Genomic DNA, 24,930 nt, shown 5'->3' on the forward strand with positions numbered 1-24,930 from the left:
ACCCTCTCTCCTCTCCAGGGGCGTAAACTACAAGCAGGATCAATGTGTATGACCCTCTCTCGTCTCCAGTGTGGTAAACTACAAGCAGGATCAATGTGTATGACCCTCTCTCCTCTCCAGGGGCGTAAACTACAAGCAGGATCAATGTGTATGACCCTCTCTCCTCTCCAGGGGCGTAAACTACAAGCAGGATCAATGTGTATGATCCTCTCTCCTCTCCAGGGGTGTAAACTACAAGCAGGATCAATGTGTATGACCCTCTCTCCTCTCCAAGGGCGTAAACTACAAGCAGGATCAATGTGTATGACCCTCTCTCCTCTCCAGGGGCGTAAACTACAAGCATGATCAATGTGTATGACCCTCTCTCCTCTCCAGGGGCGTAAACTACAAGCAGGATCAATGTGTATGATCCTCTCTCCTCTCCAGGGGTGTAAACTACAAGCAGGATCAATGTGTATGACCCTCTCTCCTCTCCAGGGGCGTAAACTACAAGCAGGATCAATGTGTATGACCCTCTCTCCTCTCCAGGGGCGTAAACTACAAGCAGGATCAATGTGTACGACCCTCTCTCCTCTCCAGTGTGGTAAACTACAAGCAGGATCAATGTGTATGACCCTCTCTCCTCTCCAGGGGCGTAAACTACAAGCAGGATCAATGTGTATGACCCTCTCTCCTCTCCAGAGGCGTAAACTACAAGCAGGATCAATGTGTATGACCCTCTCTCCTCTCCAGTGTGGTAAACTACAAGCAGGATCAATGTGTATGACCCTCTCTCCTCTCCAGGGGTGTAAACTACAAGCAGGATCAATGTGTATGACCCTCTCTCCTCTCCAGGGGCGTAAACTCCAAGCAGGATCAATGTGTGTGACCCTCTCTCTAGGGGTGTAAACTACAAGCAGGATCAATGTGTATGACCCTCTCTCCTCTCCAGGGGCGTAAACTCCAAGCAGGATCAATGTGTATGACCCTCTCTCCAGGGGTGTAAACTACAAGCAGGATCAATGTGTATGACCCTCTCTCCTCTCCAGGGGTGTAAACTACAAGCAGGATCAATGTGTATGACCCTCTCTCCTCTCCAGGGGCGTAAACTACAAGCAGGATCAATGTGTATGACCCTCTCTCCTCTCCAGGGGCGTAAACTACAAGCAGGATCAATGTGTATGACCCTCTCTCCTCTCCAGGGGCGTAAACTACAAGCAGGATCAATGTGTATGACCCTCTCTCCTCTCCAGGGGCGTAAACTACAAGCAGGATCAATGTGTATGACCCTCTCTCCTCTCCAGGGGTGTAAACTACAAGCAGGATCAATGTGTATGACCCTCTCTCGTCTCCAGTGTGGTAAACTACAAGCAGGATCAATGTGTATGACCCTCTCTCCTCTCCAGGGGCGTAAACTACAAGCAGGATCAATGTGTATGACCCTCTCTCTTCTCCAGTGTGGTAAACTACAAGCAGTAGTTACATATATCTGTATTAGAAAGACCAGCTTAAAATGGGCATGGTCTAATGGACTCAACAACCAAATCCAAAAAACAACCAAAAAGTTAGCTCGCTATCTCATTGATCCTGCTTTATAGTATACACACCAGGTTGTATATTAGAACTAGGGGTGTCAATAGATTTAAATAATTCATCAAGATAAATCATACGATTAATCTTGATTAACTTCAGAAAATCATACGATTATCTGAAATTATTCAAGATTAATTGTATGATTTTCTGTAGTTAATAAAGATGATTCACACTTTTTTTAATTATTCAAATTTGACCCTAATTTAAGAGGTTTCAATTTAAAAAACATCAAATTGGGTTGAAGTTATAATCAGCTGACATCAGCTGATATCTCAAAGTGCTGTACAGAAACCCAGCCTAAAACCCCAAACAGCAAGCAATGCAGATGTAGAAGCACGGTGGTTAGGAAAAACTCCCTAGAAAGGCCAAAACCTAGGAAGAAACCTAGAGAGGAACCAGGCTATGTGGGGTGGCCAGTCCTCTTCTGGCTGTGTCGGGTAGAGATTATAACAGAACATGGCCAAGATGTTCAAATGTTCATAAATGACCAGCATGGTCGAATAATAATAAGGCAGAACAGTTGAAACTGGAGCAGCAGCACGGCCAGGTGGACTGGGGACAGCAAGGAGTCATCATGTCAGGTAGTCCTGGGGCATGGTCCTAGGGCTCAGGTCCTCCGAGAGAGAGAAAGAAAGAGAATTAGAGAGAGCATATGTGGGGTGGCCAGTCCTCTTCCGGCTGTGCCGGGTGGAGATTATAACAGAACATGGCCAAGATGTTCAAATGTTCATAAATGACCAGCATGGTCGAATAATAATAAGGCAGAACAGTTGAAACTGGAGCAGCAGCACGGCCAGGTGGACTGGGGACAGCAAGGAGTCATCATGTCAGGTAGTCCTGGGGCATGGTCCTAGGGCTCAGGTCCTCCGAGAGAGAGAAAGAGAGAGAGAAGGAGAGAATTAGAGAACGCACACTTAGATTCACACAGGACACCAAATTGGACAGGAGAAGTACTCCAGATATAACCAACTGACCCCAGCTCCCCGACACATAAACTACTGCAGCATAAATACTGGAGGCTGAGACAGGAGGGGTCAGGAGACACTGTTGCCCCATCCGAGGACACCCCCGGGCTGGGCCAAACAGGAAGGATATAACCCCACCCACTTTGCCAAAGCACAGCCCCCACACCACTAGAGGGATATCTTCAACCACCAACTTACCATCCTGAGACAAAGCTGAGTATAGCCCACAAAGATCTCCGCCATGGCACAACCCAAGGGGGGGTGCCAACCCAGACTGTATGACCACATCAGTGAATCAACCCACTCAGGTGACGCACCCCTTCCAGGGACGGCATGAGAGAGCCCCAGTAAGCCAGTGACTCAGCCCCTGTAATAGGGTTAGAGGCAGAGAATCCCAGTGGAAAGAGGGGAACCGGCCAGGCAGAGACAGCAAGGGCGGTTCGTTGCTCCAGAGCCTTTCCGTTCACCTTCCCACTCCTGGGCCAGACTACACTCAATCATATGACCCACTGAAGAGATGAGTCTACAGTAAAGACTTAAAGGTTGAGACCGAGTTTCCGTCTCTGACATGGGTAGGCAGACCGTTCCATAAAAATGGAGCTCTATAGGAGAAAGGCCTGCCTCCAGCTGTTTGCTTAGAAATTCTAGGGACAATTAGGAGGCCTGCGTCTTGTGACCGTAGCGTACGTGTAGGTATGTACGGCAGGACCAAATCAGAGAGATAGGTAGGAGCAAGCCCATGTAATGCTTTGTAGGTTAGCAGTAAAACCTTGAAATCAGCCCTTGCTTTGACAGGAAGCCAGTGTAGGGAGGCTAGCACTGGAGTAATATGATAACATTTTTTGGTTCTAGTCAGGATTCTAGCAGCCGTATTTAGCACTAACTGAAGTTTATTTAGTACTTTATCCGGGTAGCCGGTAAGTAGAGCATTGCAGTAGTCTAACCTAGAAGTGACAAAAGCATGGATTCATTTTTCTGAATCATTTTTGGACAGAAAGTTTCTGATTTTTGCAATGTTACGCAGTTGGAAAAAAGCTGTCCTTGAAATGGTCTTGATATGTTCTTCAAAAGAGAGATCAGGGTCCAGAGTAACGCAGAGGTCCTTCACAGTTTTATTTGAGACGACTGTACAACCATTAAGATTAATTGTCAGATTCAACAGAAGATCTCTTTGTTTCTTGGGACCTAGAACAAGCATCTCTGTTTTGTCCGAGTTTAAAAGTAGAAAGTTTGCAGCCATCCACTTCCTTATGTCTGAAACACATGCTTCTAGCAAGGGCAATTTTGGGGCTTCACCATGTTTCATTGAAATGTACAGCTGTGTGTCATCCGCATAGCAGTGAAAGTTAACATTATGTTTTCGAATAACATCCCCAAGAGGTAAAATATATAGTGAAAACAAAAGTGGTCCTAAAACGGAACCTTGAGGAACACCGAAATTTACAGTTGATTTGTCAGAGGACAAACCATTCAAAGAGACAAACTGATATCTTTCCGACAGATAAGATCTAAACCAGGCCAGAACTTGCTATTAGATCTAGTCTAGGATACTGGTCCATGTTGTACAACATGTTAAATATCATACAGCTATTAGATCTAGGATACTGGTCCATGTTCTACAACATGTTAAATATCATACAGCTATTAGATCTAGGATATTGATCCGTGTTCTACAATATGTTAAATATCATACAGCTATTAGATCTCGTCTCTGATACGGGTCCATGTTCTACAACATGTCAAATACCATACAGCTAATAGATCTATGATATTGATCAATGTTCTACAACATGTTAAATATAATACAGCTATTAGATGTAGTCTAGGATACTGGTCAATGTTCTACACCATGTAAAATATCATAAAGCTATTAGAACTAGTCTAGGATACTGATCCATGTTCTAAAACATGTTAAATATCATACAGCTATTAGATCTAGGATACTGGTACATGTTCTACACCATGTTAAATACCATACAGCTATGAGATCTAGTCTAGGATACTGATCTGTGTTCTACATCATGTTAAATATCATACAGCTATTCGATCTAGTCTAGGATACTGATCCATGTTCTACAACATGTTAAATACCATACAGCTATTAGATCTAGTCAAGGATACTGATCTGTGTTCTACATCATGTTATATATCATAGAGCCATTAGATCTAGTCTAGGATACTAGTCCATGTTCTACAACATGTTAAATATCATACAGCTATTAGATCTAGTCTAGGATACTGGTCCATGTTCTACAACATGTTAAATATCATACAGCTATTCGATCTAGTCTAGGATACTGATCCGTGTTCTACATCATGTTAAATATCATACAGCTATTCGACCTAGTCTAGGATACTGATCCGTGTTCTATAACATGTTAAATACCATACAGCTAATAGATCTAGTCTAGGATACTGATCTGTGTTGTACATCATGTTAAATATCATACAGCTATTAGATCTAGGATATTGATCCGTGTTCTACAACATGTTAAATATAATACAGCTATTAGATCTTGGATACTGGTCGATGTTCTACAACATGTTAAATATCATACAGCTATTAGATCTAGTCTAGTATACTGATCCATGTTCTACAACATGTTAAAAATAATACAGCTATTCAATATGGATACTGGTCCATGTTCTACAACATGTTAAAAATAATACAGCTATTAGATCTAGGATACTGGTCCATGTTCTACAACATGTTAAATATCATACAGCTATTAGATCTAGGATATTGATCCATGTTCTACAACATGTTAAATATAATATAGCTATTAGATCTAGGATACTGGTCCATGTTCTACAACATGTTAAATATCATACAGCTATTAGATCTAGGATATTGATCCGTGTTCTACAACATGTTAAATATCATATAGCTATTAGATCTCGTCTCTGATACGGGACCATGTTCTACAACATGTTAAATATCATACAGCTATTAGATCTAGTCTAGGATACTGATCCATGTTCTACAACATGTCAAATACCATACAGCTAATAGATCTATGATATTGATCAATGTTCTACAACATGTTAAATATAATACAGCTATTAGATCTCGGATACTGGTCCATGTTCTACAACATGTTAAATATAATACAGCTATTAGATCTAGGATACTGGTCCATGTTCTACACCATGTTAAATATCATACAGCTATTAGATCTAGGATACTGGTCCATGTTCCACATCATGTTAAATACCATACAGCTATTAGATCTAGTCTCTGATACTGGTCCATGTTCTACAACATGTTAAATATCATATAGCTATTATATCTAGTCTAGGATACTGGTCCATGTTCTACAACATGTTAAATATCATACAGCTATTAGATCTAGTCTAGGATACTGGTCCATGTTCTACAACATGTTAAATATCATACAGCTATTAGATCTAGTCTAGGATACTGATCCATGTTCTACATCATGTTAAATATCATACAGCCGTTAGATCTAGTCTAGGATACTGGTCCATGTTCTACAACATGTTAAATATCATACAGCTATTAGATCTAGTCTAGGATACTGATCCATGTTCTACAACATGTCAAATACCATACAGCTAATAGATCTATGATATTGATCAATGTTCTACAACATGTTAAATATAATACAGCTATTAGATCTCGGATACTGGTCCATGTTCTACAACATGTTAAATATCATATAGCTATTATATCTAGTCTAGGATACTGGTCCATGTTCTACAACATGTTAAATATCATACAGCTATTAGATCTAGTCTAGGATACTGATCCATGTTCTACATCATGTTAAATATCATACAGCCGTTAGATCTAGTCTAGGATACTGGTCCATGTTCTACAACATGTTAAATATCATACAGCTATTAGATCTAGTCTAGGATACTGATCCATGTTCTACAACATGTCAAATACCATACAGCTAATAGATCTATGATATTGATCAATGTTCTACAACATGTTAAATATAATACAGCTATTAGATCTCGGATACTGGTCCATGTTCTACAACATATTACATATCATTCAGCTATTAGATATAGGATACTGGTCCATGTTCTACAACATGTTAAATATCATCCAGCTATTAGATGTAGTCTAGGATACTGGTCCAGGTTCTACAACATGTTAAATATCATACAGCTATTAGATCTAGGATACTGGTCCATGTTCTACAACATGTTAAATATCATCCAGCTATTAGATGTAGTCTAGGATACTAGTCCATGTTCTACAACATGTTAAATATCATACAGCTATTCGATCTAGTCTAGGATACTGATCCATGTTCTACAACATGTTAAATACCATACAGCTATTAGATCTAGTCAAGGATACTGATCTGTGTTCTACATCATGTTATATATCATACAGCTATTAGATCTAGGATATTGATCCGTGTTCTACAACATGTTAAATATCACACAGCTATTAGATCGTGGATACTGGTCCAAGTTCTACAACATGTTAAATACCGTACAGCTATTAGATCTAGGATACTGGTCCATGTTCTACAAGATGTTAAATAGCATACAGCTATTAGATCTAGGATACTGGTACATGTTCCACAACGTGTAAAATATAATACAGCTATTAGATCTAGGATATTGGTCCATGTTCTACAACATGTTAAATATCATACAGCTATTATATCTAGTCTAGGATACTGGTCCATGTTCTACAACATGTTAAATATCATACAGCTATTAGATCTAGTCTAGGATACTGATCCATGTTCTACAACATGTCAAATACCATACAGCTAATAGATCTATGATTTTGATCAATGTTGTACAACATGTAAAATATAATACAGCTATTAGATCTCGGATACTGGTCCATGTTCTACAACATATTACATATCATTCAGCTATTAGATATAGGATACTGGTCCATGTTCTACAACATGTTAAATATCATCCAGCTATTAGATGTAGTCTAGGATACTGGTCCATGTTCTACAACATGTTAAATATCATACAGCTATTAGATCTAGGATACTGGTACATGTTCTACACCATGTTAAATACCATACAGCTATGAGATCTAGTCTAGGATACTAGTCCATGTTCTACAACATGTTAAATATCATACAGCTATTCGATCTAGTCTAGGATACTGATCTGTGTTCTACACCATGTTAAATACCATACAGCTATTAGATCTAGGATATTGATCCGTGTTGTACAACATGTTAAATATCATACAGCTATTAGATCGTGGATACTGGTCCATGTTCTACAACATATTAATAATCATACAGCTATTAGATCTAGTCTAGTATACTGATCCATGTTCTACAACATGTTAAATATAATACAGCTATTAGATCTAGGATACTGGTCCAAGTTCTACAACATGTTAAATACCGTACAGCTATTAGATCTAGGATACTGGTCGATGTTCTACAATATGTTAAATAGCATACAGCTATTAGATCTAGGATACTGGTCCATGTTCCACAACGTGTAAAATATAATACAGCTATTAGATCTAGGATATTGGTCCATGTTCTACAACATGTTAAATATCATACAGCTATTAGATGTAGTCTAGGATACTGGTCCATGTTCCACATCATGTTAAATATCATACAGCTATTAGATCTCGTCTCTGATACTGGTCCATGTTCTACCACATGTTAAATATCATACAGCTATTATATCGAGTCTCGGATACTGGTCCATGTTCTACAACATGTTAAATATCATACAGCTATTAGATCTAGTCTAGGATACTGGTCCATGTTCTACAACATGTTAAATATCATACAGCTATTAGATCTAGTCTAGGATACTGATCCATGTTCTACATCATGTGAAATATCATACAGCCATTAGATCTAGGATATTGGTCCATGTTCTACACCATGTTAAATATCATAAAGCTATTAGATCTAGTCTAGGATACTGATCCATGTTCTAAAACATGTTAAATATCATACAGCTATTAGATCTAGGATAATGATCCATGTTCTACAACATGTTAAATATCATACAGATATTAGATCTAGGATACTGGTCCATGTTCTACACCATGTTAAATACCATACAGCTATTAGATCGAGTCAAGGATACAGGTCCATGTTCTACAACATGTTAAATATCATACAGCCATTAGATCTAGTCTAGGATACTAGTCCATGTTCTACAACATGTTAAATATCATACAGCTATTAGATCTCGTCTAGGATACTGGTGCATGTTCTACAGCATGTTAAATATCATTCAGCTATTCAATCTAGTCTAGGATACTGATCCATGTTCTACAACATGTTAAATACCATACAGCTATTAGATCTAGTCTAGGATACCGATCTGTGTTCTACATCATGTTAAATATCATACAGCTATTAGATCTAGGATATTAATCCGTGTTCTACAACATGTTAAATATCATACAGCTATTAGATCTAGTCTAGTATAATGATCCATGTTCTACAACATGTTAAATATCATACAGCTATTCGGTATGGATACTGGTCCATGTTCCACATCATGTTAAATATCATACAGCTATTAGATCTAGTCTCTGATACTGGTCCATGTTCTACAACATGTTAAATATCATACAGCTTTTTTATCTAGTCTAGGATACTGGTCCATGTTCTACAACGTGTTAAATATCATACAGCTATTCGATCTAGTCTCGGATACTGATCCATGTTTTACAACATGTTAAATACCATACAGCTATTAGATCTAGGATATTGATCCATGTTCTACAACATGTTAAATATCATACAGCTATTAGATCTTGGATACTGGTCCATGTTCTACAAAATGTTAAATATCATACAGCTATTAGATCTAGTCTAGTATACTGATCCATGTTCTACAACATGTTAAATATCATACAGCTATTCGGTATGGATACTGGTCCATGTTCTACAACATGTTAAATATAATACAGCTATTAGATCAAAGACACTGGTCCATGTTCTACAACATGTTAAATATCATACAGCTATTAGATCTTGGATATTGATCCATGTTCTACAACATGTTAAATATCATACAGCTATTCAATCTAGGATACTGGTCCATGTTCTACAACATGTTAAATATCATACAGCTATTAGATCTAGGATATTGATCCGTGTTCTACAACTTGTTAAATTTCATACAGCTATTAGATCTTGTCTAGGATACTGGTCCATGTTCTACAACATATTAAATATCATACAGTTGTTAGGGGTATGGGGATCTTGAGCTGAAATAAAATGTCCCAGAAATTTTCCAAAAAATATATTTCTCTCAAATGTTGTGCACAAATTTGTTTACATCGCTGTTCGTGAGCATTTCTCCTTTGCGAAGATAATCCATCCACCTGACAGGTGTGGAATATCAAGAAGCTGATTGAACAGCATGATCATTATACAAGTGCACCTTGTGTTGGGGACAATAATTGGCCACTAAAATGTGCAGTTTTGTCACACAACACAAAGCCACAGATGTCTCAAGTTTTGAGGGACTGCAATTGGCATGCTGACAGTGCGAATGTCCACCAGAGCTGTTGCCAGAGAATTTAATGTTCTTTTCTCTACCTTAAGCCAACTTCAATGTCGTTTTAGAGAATTTTGCAGTACGTCTAACAGGCATAACAAACGCAGACCACGTGTAACCATGCCAGCCCAGGACCTCCACATCTGGCTTCTTCACCTGCAGGATGGTCTGAGATTTGCCACCCAGACAGTTGATGAAACTGTGGGATTTAACAACCAAATAATTTCTGCACTAACGGTCAGAAAAAGTATCCGGGAAGCACACCTGCATGCTCATCGTCCTCACCAGTGTCTTGACCTGACTGCAGTTTGGCATTGTAACTGACTTCATGGGCAAATGCTCACCTTTGATGGCCACTGGCATGCTGGAGAAGTGTGCTCTTCACTGATGAATCCCGGTTTCAAATGTACCGGACAGATGGCAGACAGTATGGCATTATGTGTCTGAGTGCACCATGGTGGTGGTGGGGTTATGGTATGGGCAGGCAGGCATAAGCTATGGACAACAAACCCGATTGCTTTTAATTGATGGCAATTTCAATGCACAGAGATACCGTGACGAGATCCTGAGGCCATTTGATGTGCCGTTCTTCTGCCGCCATCACCTCATGTTTCAGCATGATAATGTATAGCCCCATGTAGCAAGCATCTGTACACAATTCCTGGAAGCTGAAAATGTCCCAGTTCTTCCATGGCCTGTATATAGACATGAGCACGTTTGAGTTGCTTTCGATCAACTTGTACGACAGTGTGTCCCAGTTCCAGCCAATATCCAGCAACTTCACAGCCATTGAAGAGGAGTGGGACAGCATTCCACAGGCCACAATCAACAGCCAAATCAACTCCATGCGAAGGATAGAGGGATAGGGTGACTACGATGATGAGGCAAATCGTGTACGATGCATGAGGCAAATCGTGGTCACACCAGATACTGATACCCCTACATTTTCTAAAAGGTATCTGTGACCAACAGATACATATCTGTATTCCACAGCATTCCACAGGCCACAATCAACAGCCAAATCAACTCCATGCGAAGGATAGAGGAATAGGGTGACTACGATGATGAGGAAAATCGTGTACGATGCATGAGGCAAATCGTGGTCACACCAGATACTGATACCCCTACATTTTCTAAAAGGTATCTGTGACCAACAGATACATATCTGTATTCCACAGCATTCCACAGGCCACAATCAACAGCCAAATCAACTCCATGCGAAGGATAGAGGAATAGGGTGACTACGATGATGAGGAAAATCGTGTACGATGCATGAGGCAAATCGTGGTCACACCAGATACTGATACCCCTACATTTTCTAAAAGGTATCTGTGACCAACAGATGCATATCTGTATTTCCAGACATGGGAAATCCATCGATTAGGGCTAGCTACTAGTCACAAGTTGCTACTCCTAGAATTTGGATCATTTGCTTAGCTAAATCTTTTGACCTGAGAACTAAAATGAAAACAATATCTACGGTACATGGAATGGAAAATCTGTCCTGATTAAAATCCTTGTGGAAAAGTAGAGTTGAATCTACAGTAGAGGCATTCAATCATGGCATGCTTGCTCAACATTTTCACGTGGTTAACAGCTCCTCAGCTGAAAAAAAATGTTTTTACAACATTGTGAAAATGTTGCTGTAAGGTTGCGAAAATGATCTCAAAAACAATGTTTAGGTTTTTTGTAGTGTACCAATAACATTCTACAAAAGTTACAGTCAGGAACATTTCAGAAACATTGCAAAATGTTCCTGGGACATTTCAAAATGTTTGAGATGTTCCAAAGCCTCTCAGGAACGTTCCCAATGTGCCCCAAAATGTTGCAGGAATCCTACAAAACATTTTGAAAACGCTTCAAAACATTCCACGTTTCAATTAAATGATTGAGTTAAGAACAAGTCATGTGAATAAGTGTCACCAAAATGTATTGGATGAAATCATTGTACATTTGTGATCTTCTCTCTGATCCATACTGTAGGCCCCTGAAACAAAGTAACAATATTCAGTTGGAGATTTCACTGTGGTTGCTAATGACAGTTGCAAGCTAACTGGTCTGCATAATATAAGTAATTGGGTAGTAATAAAACAAGGACATTCTCCAAACACCCGACATGGCAAACATCCCCGTTATTTGCAAGAGGAGGAGACGCAGGTATAGAGGACACAGAGCTGGATGCCTCGTGAGGACCCGCAGAAGGCGAGTGGGAAATCTGCCGTTACTGTCAATATTATTCGCCAACGTGCAAATCATTGGACAATAACCTGGACGAGGTACAATCACGAATATCCTACCAACGGGACATCAAAAACTGTATCTTGTGTTTCACGGAATCGTGGCTGAATGACGACATGGATATTCAGCTAGCGGGATATACGCTGCACTGGCAGGATAGTACAGCACACTCCGGTAAGACGAGGGGGGGGCGGTCTGTGCATATTTGTAAACAACAGCTGGTGCACGAAATCTAGGAAGTCTCTAGATTTTACTTGGCTGAAGTAGAGTATATTGTGATAAACTGCAGGCCACACTACTTGCCTAGAGAGTTTTCAGCCGTTTATTTACCACCACAGACAGATGCCGGCACTAAGACCGCACTCAGTCAGCTGTATAAAGAAATAAGCAAACAGGAAACCACTCACCCAGAGGCGGCACTCCTAGTGGCCTGAGACTTTAATGCAGGGAAACTTAAATCAGTTCTACCAAATTTCTATCAACATGTTAAATGGGCAACCAGAGGGAAAACAATTCTAGATCACCTTTACTCCACACACAAAGACGCGTACAAAGCTCTCCCTCGCACTCCATTTGGTAAAACTGACCACAACTCTATCCTCCTGATTCCTGCTTACAAGCCAAAATGAAAGCAGGGAGCACTAATGACTCGGTCTATATAAAAGTGGTCAGATGAAACAGATGCTAAACTGCAGGACTGTTTTGCTATCACAGACTGGAACATGTTTCGGGATTCTTCCGATGGCATTGAGGAGTACACCACATAAGTCACTGGCTTTATCAATAAGTGCATTGAGGACGTCGTCCCCACAGTGACTGTACATACATGCCCTGCGACGAACCATCAAACAGGCAAAGCATCAATACAGGGTTAAGATTGAATCATACTACACTGGCTCCGAGGCTCGTCTTATGTGGCCGGGCTTGCAAACTATTACAGACTACAAAGAGAAGCACAGCCGCGAGCTTCCCAGTGACACGAGCCTACCAGATGAGGAAAACCACTTCTATGTCTTTGAGGCAAGTTGCACTGAGGCATGCATGAGAGCATCAGCTGTTCCGGACGACAGTGCGATCACGCTCTCCGTAGCTGACGTGAGTAAGACCTTGAAACATGTCAACATACACAAGGCTGCTGGGCCAGACGGATTACCAGGACGTGTGCTCCGGGCATGTGCTGACCAACTGGCAGATGTCTTTACTGACATTTTCAACATGTCCATGATTGAGTCTGTAATACCAACATGTTTCAAGCAGACACGATAGTCCCTGTGCCCAAGACCACTAAGGCAACCTTCCTAAATGACTACAGACCCGTAGCACTCACGTATGTAGCCATGAAGTGCTTTGAAAGGCTGGTAATGGCTCACATCAACACCATTATCCCAGAAAACCTAGACCCACTCCAATTTGCATACCGGTCAAAAGATCCACAGATGCAATCTCTATTACACTACACACTGCCCTTTCCCACCTGGACAAAAGGAACACCTATGTGAGAATGCTACTCATTGACTACAGCTCAGCGTTCAACACCATATTACCCTCAAAGCTCATCACTAAAATAAGGATCCTGGGACTAAACACCTCCATCTGCAACTGGATCCTGGACTTCCTTACGGGCCACCCCCAGGTGGTGAGATTAGGTAGCAACACATTTGCCACACTGATCCTCAACACTGGAACCACCCAGGGGTACGTGCTCAGTCCCTTCTTGTCGTCCCTGTTCACTCACGACTGCATGGCCAGGCATGACTCATACACCATCATTAAGTTTGCAGACGACACAACAGTGGTAGGCCTGATCACCGACAACGACGAGACAGCCTATAGGGAGGAGGTCAGAGACCTGGCCGGGTGGTGCCAGAATAACAAGCTATCATCAAATTTCAAATCAAATGTATTTATAAATTCCTACTTACATCAGCTGATATCTCAAAGTGCTGTACAGAAACCCAGCTTAAAATCCCAAACAGCAAGCAATGCAGGTGAAGAAGCACGGTGGCTGGGAATAACTCATTAGAAAGGCCAAAACCTAGGAAGAAACCTAGAGAGGAACCAGGCTATGAGGGGTGGCCAGCCCTCTTCTGGCTGTGCCGGGTGGAGATTATAACAGAACATGACCAAGATGTTGAAATGTTCATAGATGACAATCAGGGTCAAATAATAATAAACAGTGGTTGTCGAGGGTGCAACAGGTGCAGCAAGTCAGCACCTCAGGAGTAAATGTCGGTTGGCTTTTCATAGCCAATCATTCAGAGTATTTCTACCACTCCTGCTGTCTCTAGAGAGTTGAAAACAGCAGGTCTGGGACAGTTGGCACGTCTGGTGAACAGGTCAGGGTTCCCTAGCCGCAGGCAGAACAGTTGAAACTGGAGCAGCAGCACGGACAGGTGGACTGGGGACATCAAGGAGTCATCAGGCCGTGTAGTCCTGAGGCATGGTCCTAGGGCTCAGGTCCTCCGAGAGAGAGAATTAGAGAGTGCACACTTAAATTGACACAGGACACGGATAAGACAGGAGAAATACTCCAGATATAACAGACTGACCCTAGCCCCTCGACACATCAACTACTGCAGTATAAATACTGGAGGCTGAGACGGGAGGGGTTGGGAGCCACTGTGGCCCCATCCAATGATACCCCCGGACAGTGCCAAACATGCAGGATATAACCCCACCCACTTTGCCAAAGCACAGCCCCCACACCACTAGAGGGATATCTTCAACCACCAACTTACTATCCTGAGACATGGCCGGGTATAGCCCATGAAGATCTCCGCCATGGCACAACCTGAGGGGGGGGCGCCAACCCAGACAGGAAGATCACGTCAGTGACTCGACCCACTCAAGTGGCGCACCCCTCCTAGGGACGGCATGGAAGAGCACCTGGAATCCAGAGACTCAGCCCCCCGTAATATGGTTTGAGGCAGAGAATCTCAGTGGAGAGAGGGAAACCGGCCAGGCAGAGACAGCAAGGGCGGTTCGTTGCTTCAGTGCCTTTCCGTTCACCTTCACACTCCTGGGCCAAACTACACTCAATCATAGGACCTACTGAAGAGATGAGTATTCAGTAAAGACTTTAAAGGTTGAGACCAAGTTTCCGTCTCTCACTTGGATAGGCAGACCATAAAAATGGAGTGCTATAGGAGAAAGCCCTGCCTCCAGCTGTTTGCTTAGAAATTATAGGGACAGTTAGGAGGCCTGCATCTTGTGACCGTAGTGTACGTGTAGGTATGTACGGCAGGACCAAATCGGAAAGATAGGTAGGAGCAAGCCAATGTAATGCTTTGTAGGTTAGCAGTAAAACCTTGAAATCAGCCATTGCCTTAACAGGAAGCCAGTGTAGAGAGGCTAGCACTGGAGTAATATGATCCAATTGTTTGGTTCTAGTCAATATTCTAGCAGCCGTGTTTAGCACGAACTTAAGTTTATTTAGTGCTTTATCCGAGTAGTTGGAAAGTAGAGTATTGCAGTAGTCTAACCTGGAGGTCACAAAAGCATGGATTAATTTTTCCTCCGTCATTTTTAGACAGAAAGTTTCTGATTTTTGCAATGTTACGTAGATGGAAAAAAGCTGTCCTTGAAACAGTCTTGATATGTTCGTTGTGACGTAGAAGTCCGTCACTGGCCGCGGGCAGCATTTGGTTCTTTAACGCACACACATATTCATCACTCCTCCCTGCGCCATTATAAGATAAGTTAACAATGTGGGTCGACACACAAATTAACTTCTGTCTTGGTGCATGCATTTCACACTTGTCAATGTTCATATTTGAGAGATACAATAATTATTATACTTATCAATGTTGTGGATGAGCGCATCGTTTGTTTGTTCTGTTCCTCTCTCTCCTTCTCTGTAGCTTCCGGGTATGCTGGAAAAGGACCCGAGCTAAGGGAATTGGGTTGGCTTTATAGTGCCTGTCCCAAATGGCTCATTAATGCATATGGGCATATTGAAAGATATTGTCAGTAGTGATGTAATGTTGTAAATGTTATGTTGTGATATTGTTTAAAACCGTGTTGCAATGTATATACTTTAGTATGTTTAGTTCATGGAAAATGTAGGTTTCTATTGTTAATTGATTAATTAATTAGGGTTAATTGTTCTGAGGGGAGGGGCTAGCCCTACAAAAGGAGCCTCTCTTTCAGTCATGGAGAGGCAGTTTTGGATTGAGCTGTGGATGGGGCAGCATTGTTTTTAAGCTGTCCCATAAGGTAGACGTTGATGGCAGTACTGTTGTTTTTTGTTCCGGAATCACTTGTAAATAAACACCTTTGCACAGAAGAACTTTTGCGGTTCCGCCATCTTTTTATTTTGATAGAGGTTAGGTTATCCAGTTTAGCCTTCTGGCCTACTCTACGTGACATTCGTCAAAAGAGAGATCAGGGTCCAGAGTAACGCCAAGGTGCTTCACAGTTTTATTTGAGATGACTGTACAACCATCAAGATTAATTGTCAGATTCAACAGAAGATCTCTTTGTTTCTTGGGACCTAGAACAAGCATATCTGTTTTGTCCGAGTTTGAAAGTAGAACATTTGCAGCCATCCACTTCCTTATGTCTGAAACACAGGCTTCCAGCGACGGCAATTTTGGGGCTTCACCATGTTTCATTGAAATGTACAGCTGTGTGTCATCCACATAGCAGTGAAAGTTAACATTATGTTTCCAAATGACATCACCAAGAGGTCAAATATATAGTAAAAACAATAGTGGTCCTAAAATGGATCCTTGAGGAACACCGAAATGTACAGTTGATTTGTCAGAGGACAAACCATCCACAGAGACAAACTGATATCTTTCTGACAGATAAGATCTAAACCAGGCCAAAACTTGTCAGTGTAGACCAATTTGGGTTTCCAATCTCTTCAAAATAATGTGGTGATCGATGGTATCAAAAGCAGCAGTAAGGTCTAGGAGCACGAGGACAGATGCAGAGCCTCGGTCTGACGTCATTAAAACGTAATTTACCACCTTTACAAGTGCCGTCTCAGTGCTTTGATGGGGGCTAAAACCAGAATGAAGCATTTTGTGTGCATTGTTTGTCTTCAGGAAGGCAGTGAGTTGCTCCGTAACAGCTTTTTCTACAATTTTGGAGAGGATTGGGTGATTCAATATAGGCCGATAGTTTTTTGATGATCCTTGGTTGGGGTCTGAGCAGATTATTTGTTGCGATTGTAAACGTAATAAAATGGTGGTCCGATAGTCCAGGTTTATGTTGTAAAACATTAAGATCCACAACATTTATTCCACAGGACAAAACTAGGTCCAGTGTATGACTGTTGCAGTGAGTTGGTCCGGACACATGTTGGACAAAACCCACTGAGTCGATGATAGCTCCGAAAGCCTTTTGGAGTGGGTCTGTGGACTTTTTCCTATTGAATATTAAAGTCACCAAAATTAGAATATCATCTGCCATGACTACAAGGTCCGATAGGAATTCAGGGAACTCAGTGAGGAATGCTGTATACGGCCCAGGAGGCCTGTAAACAGTAGCTATAAAAAGTGATTGAGTAGGTTGCATAGATTTCATGACTAGAAGCTTTTTTTGTAAATTGAAATTTGCTATCATAAATGTTAGCAACATCTCCGCCTTTGCGGTATATGGTCACTAGTGTAACCAGGAGGTGAGGCCTCAATTAACACAGTAAATTCATCAGGCTTAAGCTATGTTTCAGTCAGGCCAATTACATCAAGATTATGATGAGTGATTAGTTCATCCCATATACTACCCACCACTGCGACCTGTAAGCTCTCGTTGGCTGGCCCTCGCTTCATACTCGTCGCCAAACCCGCTGGCTCCAGGTCATCTACAAGACCTTGCTTGGTAAAGTCCCCCCTTATCTCAGCTCGCTGGTCACCATAGCAGCACCCACCTGTAGCACGTGCCCCAGCAGGTATATCTCTCTTGTCACCCCCAAAACCAATTCTTCCTTTAGCCGCCTCTCCTTCCAGTTCTCTGCTGCCAATGACTGGAACGAACTACAAAAATCTCTGAAACTGGAAACAATCTCCCTCACTAGCTTTAAGCACCAGATGTCAGAGCAGCTCACAGATTATTGCACCTGTACATAGCCCATCTATAATTTAGCCCAAACAACTACCCCTTCTGTATTTATTCAGCTCCTTTGCACTCCATTATTTATATTTCTACTTTGCACATTCTTCCACTGCAAATCTACCATTCCAGTGGTTTACTTGCTATATTGTATTTACTTCACCACCATGGCCTTTGTTTGGCATTTACATCCCTTATCTCACCTCATTATATAAGTCGTATATAGACTTGTTTATATTCTATTATTGACTGTATGTTTGTTTTACTCCATGTGTATCTCTTTGTTGTTGTACGTGTCGAACCGTTTTGCTTTATCTTGGCCAGGTCGCAATTGTAAATGAGAACTTGTTCTCAACTTGCCTACCTGGTTAAATAAAGGTGAAATAAAATGTTAAAAAATAAAAATTGACGACAACTGCCTTGGAAGTGAGGGATCTAACATTATGTAGCCCCATTTTGAGATGTGAGGTATCACAATCTCTTTCAATAATGGCAGGAATGGAGGAGGTCTTTATTCCAGTGAGATTGTTAAGGCGAACACCGCCATGTTTAGTTTTGCCCAACCTAGGTCGAGGCACAGACACGGTCTCAATGGGGATAGCTGAGCTGACAACACCGACTGTGCTAGTGGCAGACTCCACTAAGCTGGCCGGCTGGCTAACAGCCTGCTGCCTGGCCTGCATCCTATCTCATTGTGGAGCTAGAGGAGTTAGAGCCCTGTCTATGTTGGTAGATAAGATGAGAGCACCCTCCAGCTAGGATGGAGTCCATCACTCCTCAACAGGCCAGGCTTGGTTCTGTTTGAGGGTGAGTCCCAGAAAGAGAGCCAATTATCTACAAATTCTATCTTTTGGGAGTGGCAGAAAGCAGTTTTCAACCAGCGATTGAGTTGTGAGACTGCTGTAGAGCTCATCACTCCCCCTAACTGGGAGGGGGCCAGAGACAATTACTCGATGCTGACACATCTTTCTAGCTGATTTACACGCTGAAGCTATGCTGCGTGTCCTCTGACTATTTCATCCTAACATCGTTAGTGATGACGTGGATAACAATATCCCTATACTCTCTACACTCGCCAGTTTTAGCTTTAGCCAGCACCATCTTCAGATTAGCTTTAACGTCAGTAGCCCTGCCCCCTAGTAAACAGTGTATGGTCGCTGGGTGATTCGTTTTAGGTCTAAAACTGCGGGTAATGGAGTCGCCAATGACTAGGGTTTTCAATTTGTCAGAGCTAATGGTGGGAGGCTTCGGTGTCTCAGACCCCGTAACAGGAGGAGTAGAGCCCAGAGAGCCCAGGGTCAGCCTCTGACTCCGACTCGCTGCTTAATGGGGAGAACCAGTTGAAAGTTTCTGTCGGCTGAATGAGCGACACCGGTTGAGCATTCCCCCACATTTCCCTCCAGAAGCCATGAGAAGATTGGCATGCTGTGGGGACTGTGCGAGGGGATGTATACTACTATATGTACTTAGTGCTGGCACAGACACTGTTCCATCCTTTCCTACACTGATATTACCCTTGTCTAACGATTGTTAGACAAGTTAGCAAACAGAAACATAATTTTATTTCCCCCACTGTAACACAGTAGCTAACATGTTAGCCAGCAATACACAATATGGGTTTAAGTAGATAAACTAAAGTTAGCTAGCTAGCTAGGTGGCATAACTTAGCTAGGCACCATATTTGTCATCTGCCCTTTTGCTGATGGCATCAGCTGTAGCTGACCTTCTTGCTAAATCCAACTCTTTGAATCCTTTTCACTATATTCCGGTTGAAACATGTATGGTTGAATGTCTCCATGTAGCTAATAGATGCCCAAAGGATTGTTGTTAGTGTCCAACTCATTTTCAAAAAAGCCCGCCTTGGGGGTGGAACGGGGAAAGAGCATGGAGCACCGCCCAACACAAGTTGCATTCTTTCAGATACCAGAAAATAATGTGTCTGCTTGTATATTTAGCACTGGATCCTTTGATAGAAACATTGCTGAAAGACATCCAATGTCTCTATCCAACAAGACAACCATATCTATACCCACAAAAACGTATATTGCAATCAATATAACATAGAGCCATCGTGAAATGCCACAAAGCAAGACTACATTTATTTTTAAGGAACCACCGGCCTGAGAAGGGAGACATGAAAAGAAGAAGAAATATGGTAGTCACTGGGAAGCTGTAACCTAAACGTCACCTCGTTCACCCTCCGGTGAAACCAGAGGGCTCAGCTTCTTGCAGGGCAGGCGGAGTGGGAGGTTCCTGGTAGAGAACACACTGGAAGGGAGTCAGTCCGGTGGAGGAGTGACATAACAAATTCTGGGCATACTCCGCCCATGGAAGGAATCGGGGCCACTCTCCCTGCCAGTCCTGGCAGTGACTCCTCAGGAAGCTCCCCAGCTCCTGGTTCATTCTCTCCACCTGACCGATAGACTGAGGCCTATACCCGGTAGTGAGGCTGACCGTGATCCCAAGCTTCTCCATAAAGGCTCTCCATACCCGTGATGTGAATTAGGGGCCACGGTCGTAAACGATGTCCTCCAGGAGCCCATAATGCCGGAAGACCTGCTGGAATAGTGCTTCAGTGACCTGGAGAGTAGTAGGGAGACCAGAGAGAGGGATGAAACGAGGTGGGCGTGGTAGTATCTGGGATCTACATCTGTTTATATTAGTTACTGTGCTGTTACTAAGCAGTAATGCATTACGGCAGTGTTACGTTACTACACCTAATAGGAAATGCACATGCGCACTGGAATGCCGGGAACTGTAGAGCTTGAGGGATTTTTGACTAAACGAAAACTAACTGTACTCCCGTCTCCTGCCTGGTCATTTCTCCACAACACAAATATTACAGGCGTAGTGGAAGTTCTGTCTCAACGACAAGGTTATCCACAAAAAATTTATCATACTACTCTAAGAAACTGTCTCTTGCAGAGAGGAATTACGACATCAGCGATCGAGAGTTCTTGGCGGTGAAGTTGGCATTAGAGGAGTGGAGACACTGACTGGAGGGTGCCAAGGACCCATTCATCATCCTCACAGCTGTGTGCGCCCAGGTCAGCATGAGGTCAAATCTCATAAAGAAAAGGGCCCACCTTGCTTGGCACAGATTGAGCCTCCTCGCTGTCCGTACTCCAGGTTCTGATGGTCGATGATGTCCGTACTCAAGCCAACTCCTCTAATACCAACTTCACCGCTAGGACCTCTCGATCACCGATGTTGTTATTCCTCTCTGCAGGAGACAGTATGGTGTTGAAGCTCGTTTGGAGGTTTGTTAACACAGTGTCCAAAGAAGGGCCAGATGTATACAGAATGGTGTCATCTGTGTAGAGGTGGATCAGAGAATCACTGGCAGCAAGAGCGACATCATTGATATATACAGAGAAAAGCGTCGGCCAGAGAATTGAACCCTGTGGCACCCCCATAGAGACTCCCAGAGGTCCGGACAGGTCTTGGTATACCTCTGGGATGTTGGACTGAAGGGAAACCACAGGACTCTCAACCGACATGGAACCACAGAGGACAGGAAAGCAGGTCCTCCAGCATTCGGGTGTCCAGTCCGTGATTTTAATCCTTGACCATGAGATGGTGGAGTTATGGCGTTGAAGCCAAGGGAGGTTGAGGATGTTATTGTGAGCTGGTTTTTGGTGATGAAGAAGGGAATCTTCTCCTGATGAATGGACTCCATGGTGAGGGTGAGTGATTTGGTGATGAATGTGATGGTTCCAGAACCGTCGTGTGGCCGATTTTCGAGGGCTTGAACCGGGAAAGGAGAGGGGAGCGGGTATGAGGTGATGTTAAGAGAGGAGGCAAGGGTCTGGTCTATAAAGTTCTCCGTGGCACCGGAATCCACTAACGCTGTAGATACAGTACATGAGGGACAGTCAACTAGTGTGATCGACACCAAAAAGGGTTTGGCAGAAAGTGATGAAGAGGGGATACTCACACCCTCTTGCTCTCCTGGATCCTGAGTTGGGACGTACCGGACACAGCTAGAGCTGGTGCCCTCCTTGACCACAATAGAGACAGAGCCCAAGCTGTTTCCTTCTGCTTCACTCAGCCGCTGGGAAGCGTGTGACCGTCATATTTATCAAGGAGGGACAAACGGGAATCGCTGACCTGAGTGGGTTGCTGAATGGGCTGGTGTGCTGGCTCTCTGGATCGACTGGTGGTAGACTATCCTCTGCTGAAGGCAACGCCTCTTGGGTATGTTTGAGACATTGAGCACTGCAAAGAACCTCTTCCATAGCCGTCCCCAGTTGCACCAGCTGGTCGTGGTGTTGACGAAGTAGGTATCTCTGCTCGTCGACCGTCTGGGAGATGTTCTGATTTCCTGTTGCTTCCATTTGTTGAGGCAGTACTCTGTAACGTAGACGCTGGGAGTCGAGAAGCAGGTGCAGGTGATAAGTTTAATACAACATAGGAGTAGCTTCTTGACATGAAACACAGAAACAATACTGCCTGGGGAATGAACCTAAGGGAGTAACAGAGAAAGGGGAGGTAATGAATGAGGTAATGGAGTCCAGGTGTGCCTCATGATGAAGCAAAGGTGCGCGTAATGATTGTTGCTAGGTGTGCATAATGATGGTTGCCAGGACCGGTGGTTAGTTAACCGGCGACATCAAATGCCGGAAGGGAGAAGAAGGAGAAGACGTGACGTCATATTTACTAATACCTGTTACGTTTGGGTACTGTCTAATTATTCCTGCAGGCGGTTCAATTGCTAGTGGAAACAGGAGGGGGAGAGGGAACATCCCTGTCTTGTGCCCCTTTTTTTTAGATAATATATTATTTGTGTATATTTTAGCTTTAGGACATGTATAGTTGAAGTCGAAAGTTTACATACATATAGATTGGAGTCATTAAAATTAATTTTTCAACCACTCCACAAATTTCTTGTTAACAAACTACAGTTTTGGCAAGTCGGTTAGGACATCTACTTTGTTCATGACACAAGTAATTGTTCCAATAATTGTTTACAGACAGATTATTTTACTTATAATTCACTGTATCACAATTCCAGTGAGTCAGAATTTGACATACACTAAGTTGACTGTGCGTTTAAACAGCTTGGAAAACTCCAGAAAATTATGTCATGGCTTTAGAAGCTTCTGATAGGTTAATTGACATCATTTGAGTCAATTGGAGGTATACCTGTGGATGTATTTCAAGGCCTACCTTCAAACGCAGTGCTTCTTTGCTTGACATCATGGGAAAATCAAAAGAAATCAGCCAAGACCTCAGAAGACACATTGTAGACCTCCACAAGTCTGGTTCATCCTTGGGAGCAATTTCCAAATGCCTGAAGGTACCACGTTCATCTGTACAAACAGTAGTATGCAAGTATAAACACCATGGGACCACGCAGCCGTTATACCGCTTAAGAAGGAGACGCGTTCTTTCTCCTAGAGATGAACGTACTTTGGTGCAAAAAGTGCAAATCAATCCCAGAACAACAGCAAAGGACCTTGTGAAGATGCTGGAAACAACAGGTACAAAAGTATCTATATCCACAGTAAAACAAGTCCTATATCGACATAACCTGAAAGGGCGCTCAGCAAGGAAGAAGCCACTGCTCCAAAACCACCATGACAAAGCCAGACTACGGTTTGCAACTGCACATGGGGACAAAGATCATACTTTTTGGAGAAATGTCCTCTGGTCTGATGAAGCAAAAATAGAACTGTTTGGCCATAATGACCATTGTTATGTTTGGAGGAAAAAGGGGGATGCTTGCAAGCCGAAGACACCATCCCAAACGTGGCGCACGGGGGTGGCAGCATCATGTTGTGGGGGTGCTTTGCTGCAGGATGAAATGGTGCACTTCACAAAATAGATGGCATCATGTGGCAGGAAAATTATGTGGATATATTGAAGCAACTTCTCAAGACAGTCAGGAAGTTAAAGCTTGGTTTCAAATGGGTCTTCCAAATGAACAATTACCCAAAGTTGTGGCAAAATGGCTTAAGGACAAAAAAGTCAAGGTATTGGAGTGGCCATCACAAAGCCCTGACCTCAATCCTATAGAACATTTGTGGGCAGAACTGAAAAAATGTGTGCGAGCAAGGAGTCCTACAAACCTGACTCAGTTACACCAGCTCTGTCAGGAGGAGCAGCAGGGTAGCCTGATGGTTTGAGAATAGTAACCAAAATGTTGCAAGTTCGAATCCCCGAGCTGACAAGGTACAAATCTGACGTTCTGCCCCTGAACAGGCAGTTAACCCACTGTTCCTAGGCCGTCATTGAAAATAAGAATTTGTTCTTAACTGACTTGCCTAGTTACATAAAGGTAAAATAAAAAATAAAGGGAATCGTCCAAAATTCACCCAACTTATTGTGGAAGGCTACCCAATATGTTTGACACAGGTTAAACAATATAAAGGTAATGCTACCAAATACTAATTGAGTGCATGTAAACTTCTGACCCACTGGGAATGTGATGAAAGAAATTAAATCTGAAATAAATAATTATCTCTACTATTATCCTGACATTTCACATTCTTGAAATAAAGTGGTGATCCTAACTGACCTAAGAAAGGATTTTCTTTGTAGGACTAAATGTCAGGAATTGTGAAACTGAGTTTAAATGTATTTGGCTAAGGTG

At 42.4% G+C, this 24,930-nt stretch overlaps 1 protein-coding gene across 1 annotated transcript in view; it reads left to right on the top strand.

Annotated features, from left to right (window-relative positions):
• LOC135511529 (retinoschisin-like) overlaps positions 1 to 24,930 on the top strand; it is a 91,792-nt gene that overhangs the window by 64,281 nt on the left and 2,581 nt on the right. The gene's annotated exons all lie outside the window — the stretch shown is intronic.

The sequence above is a fragment of the Oncorhynchus masou genome, chromosome 24 (assembly GCF_036934945.1).
Source record: "Oncorhynchus masou masou isolate Uvic2021 chromosome 24, UVic_Omas_1.1, whole genome shotgun sequence".
In the NCBI taxonomy this organism is placed as follows: Eukaryota; Metazoa; Chordata; class Actinopteri; order Salmoniformes; family Salmonidae; genus Oncorhynchus; species Oncorhynchus masou.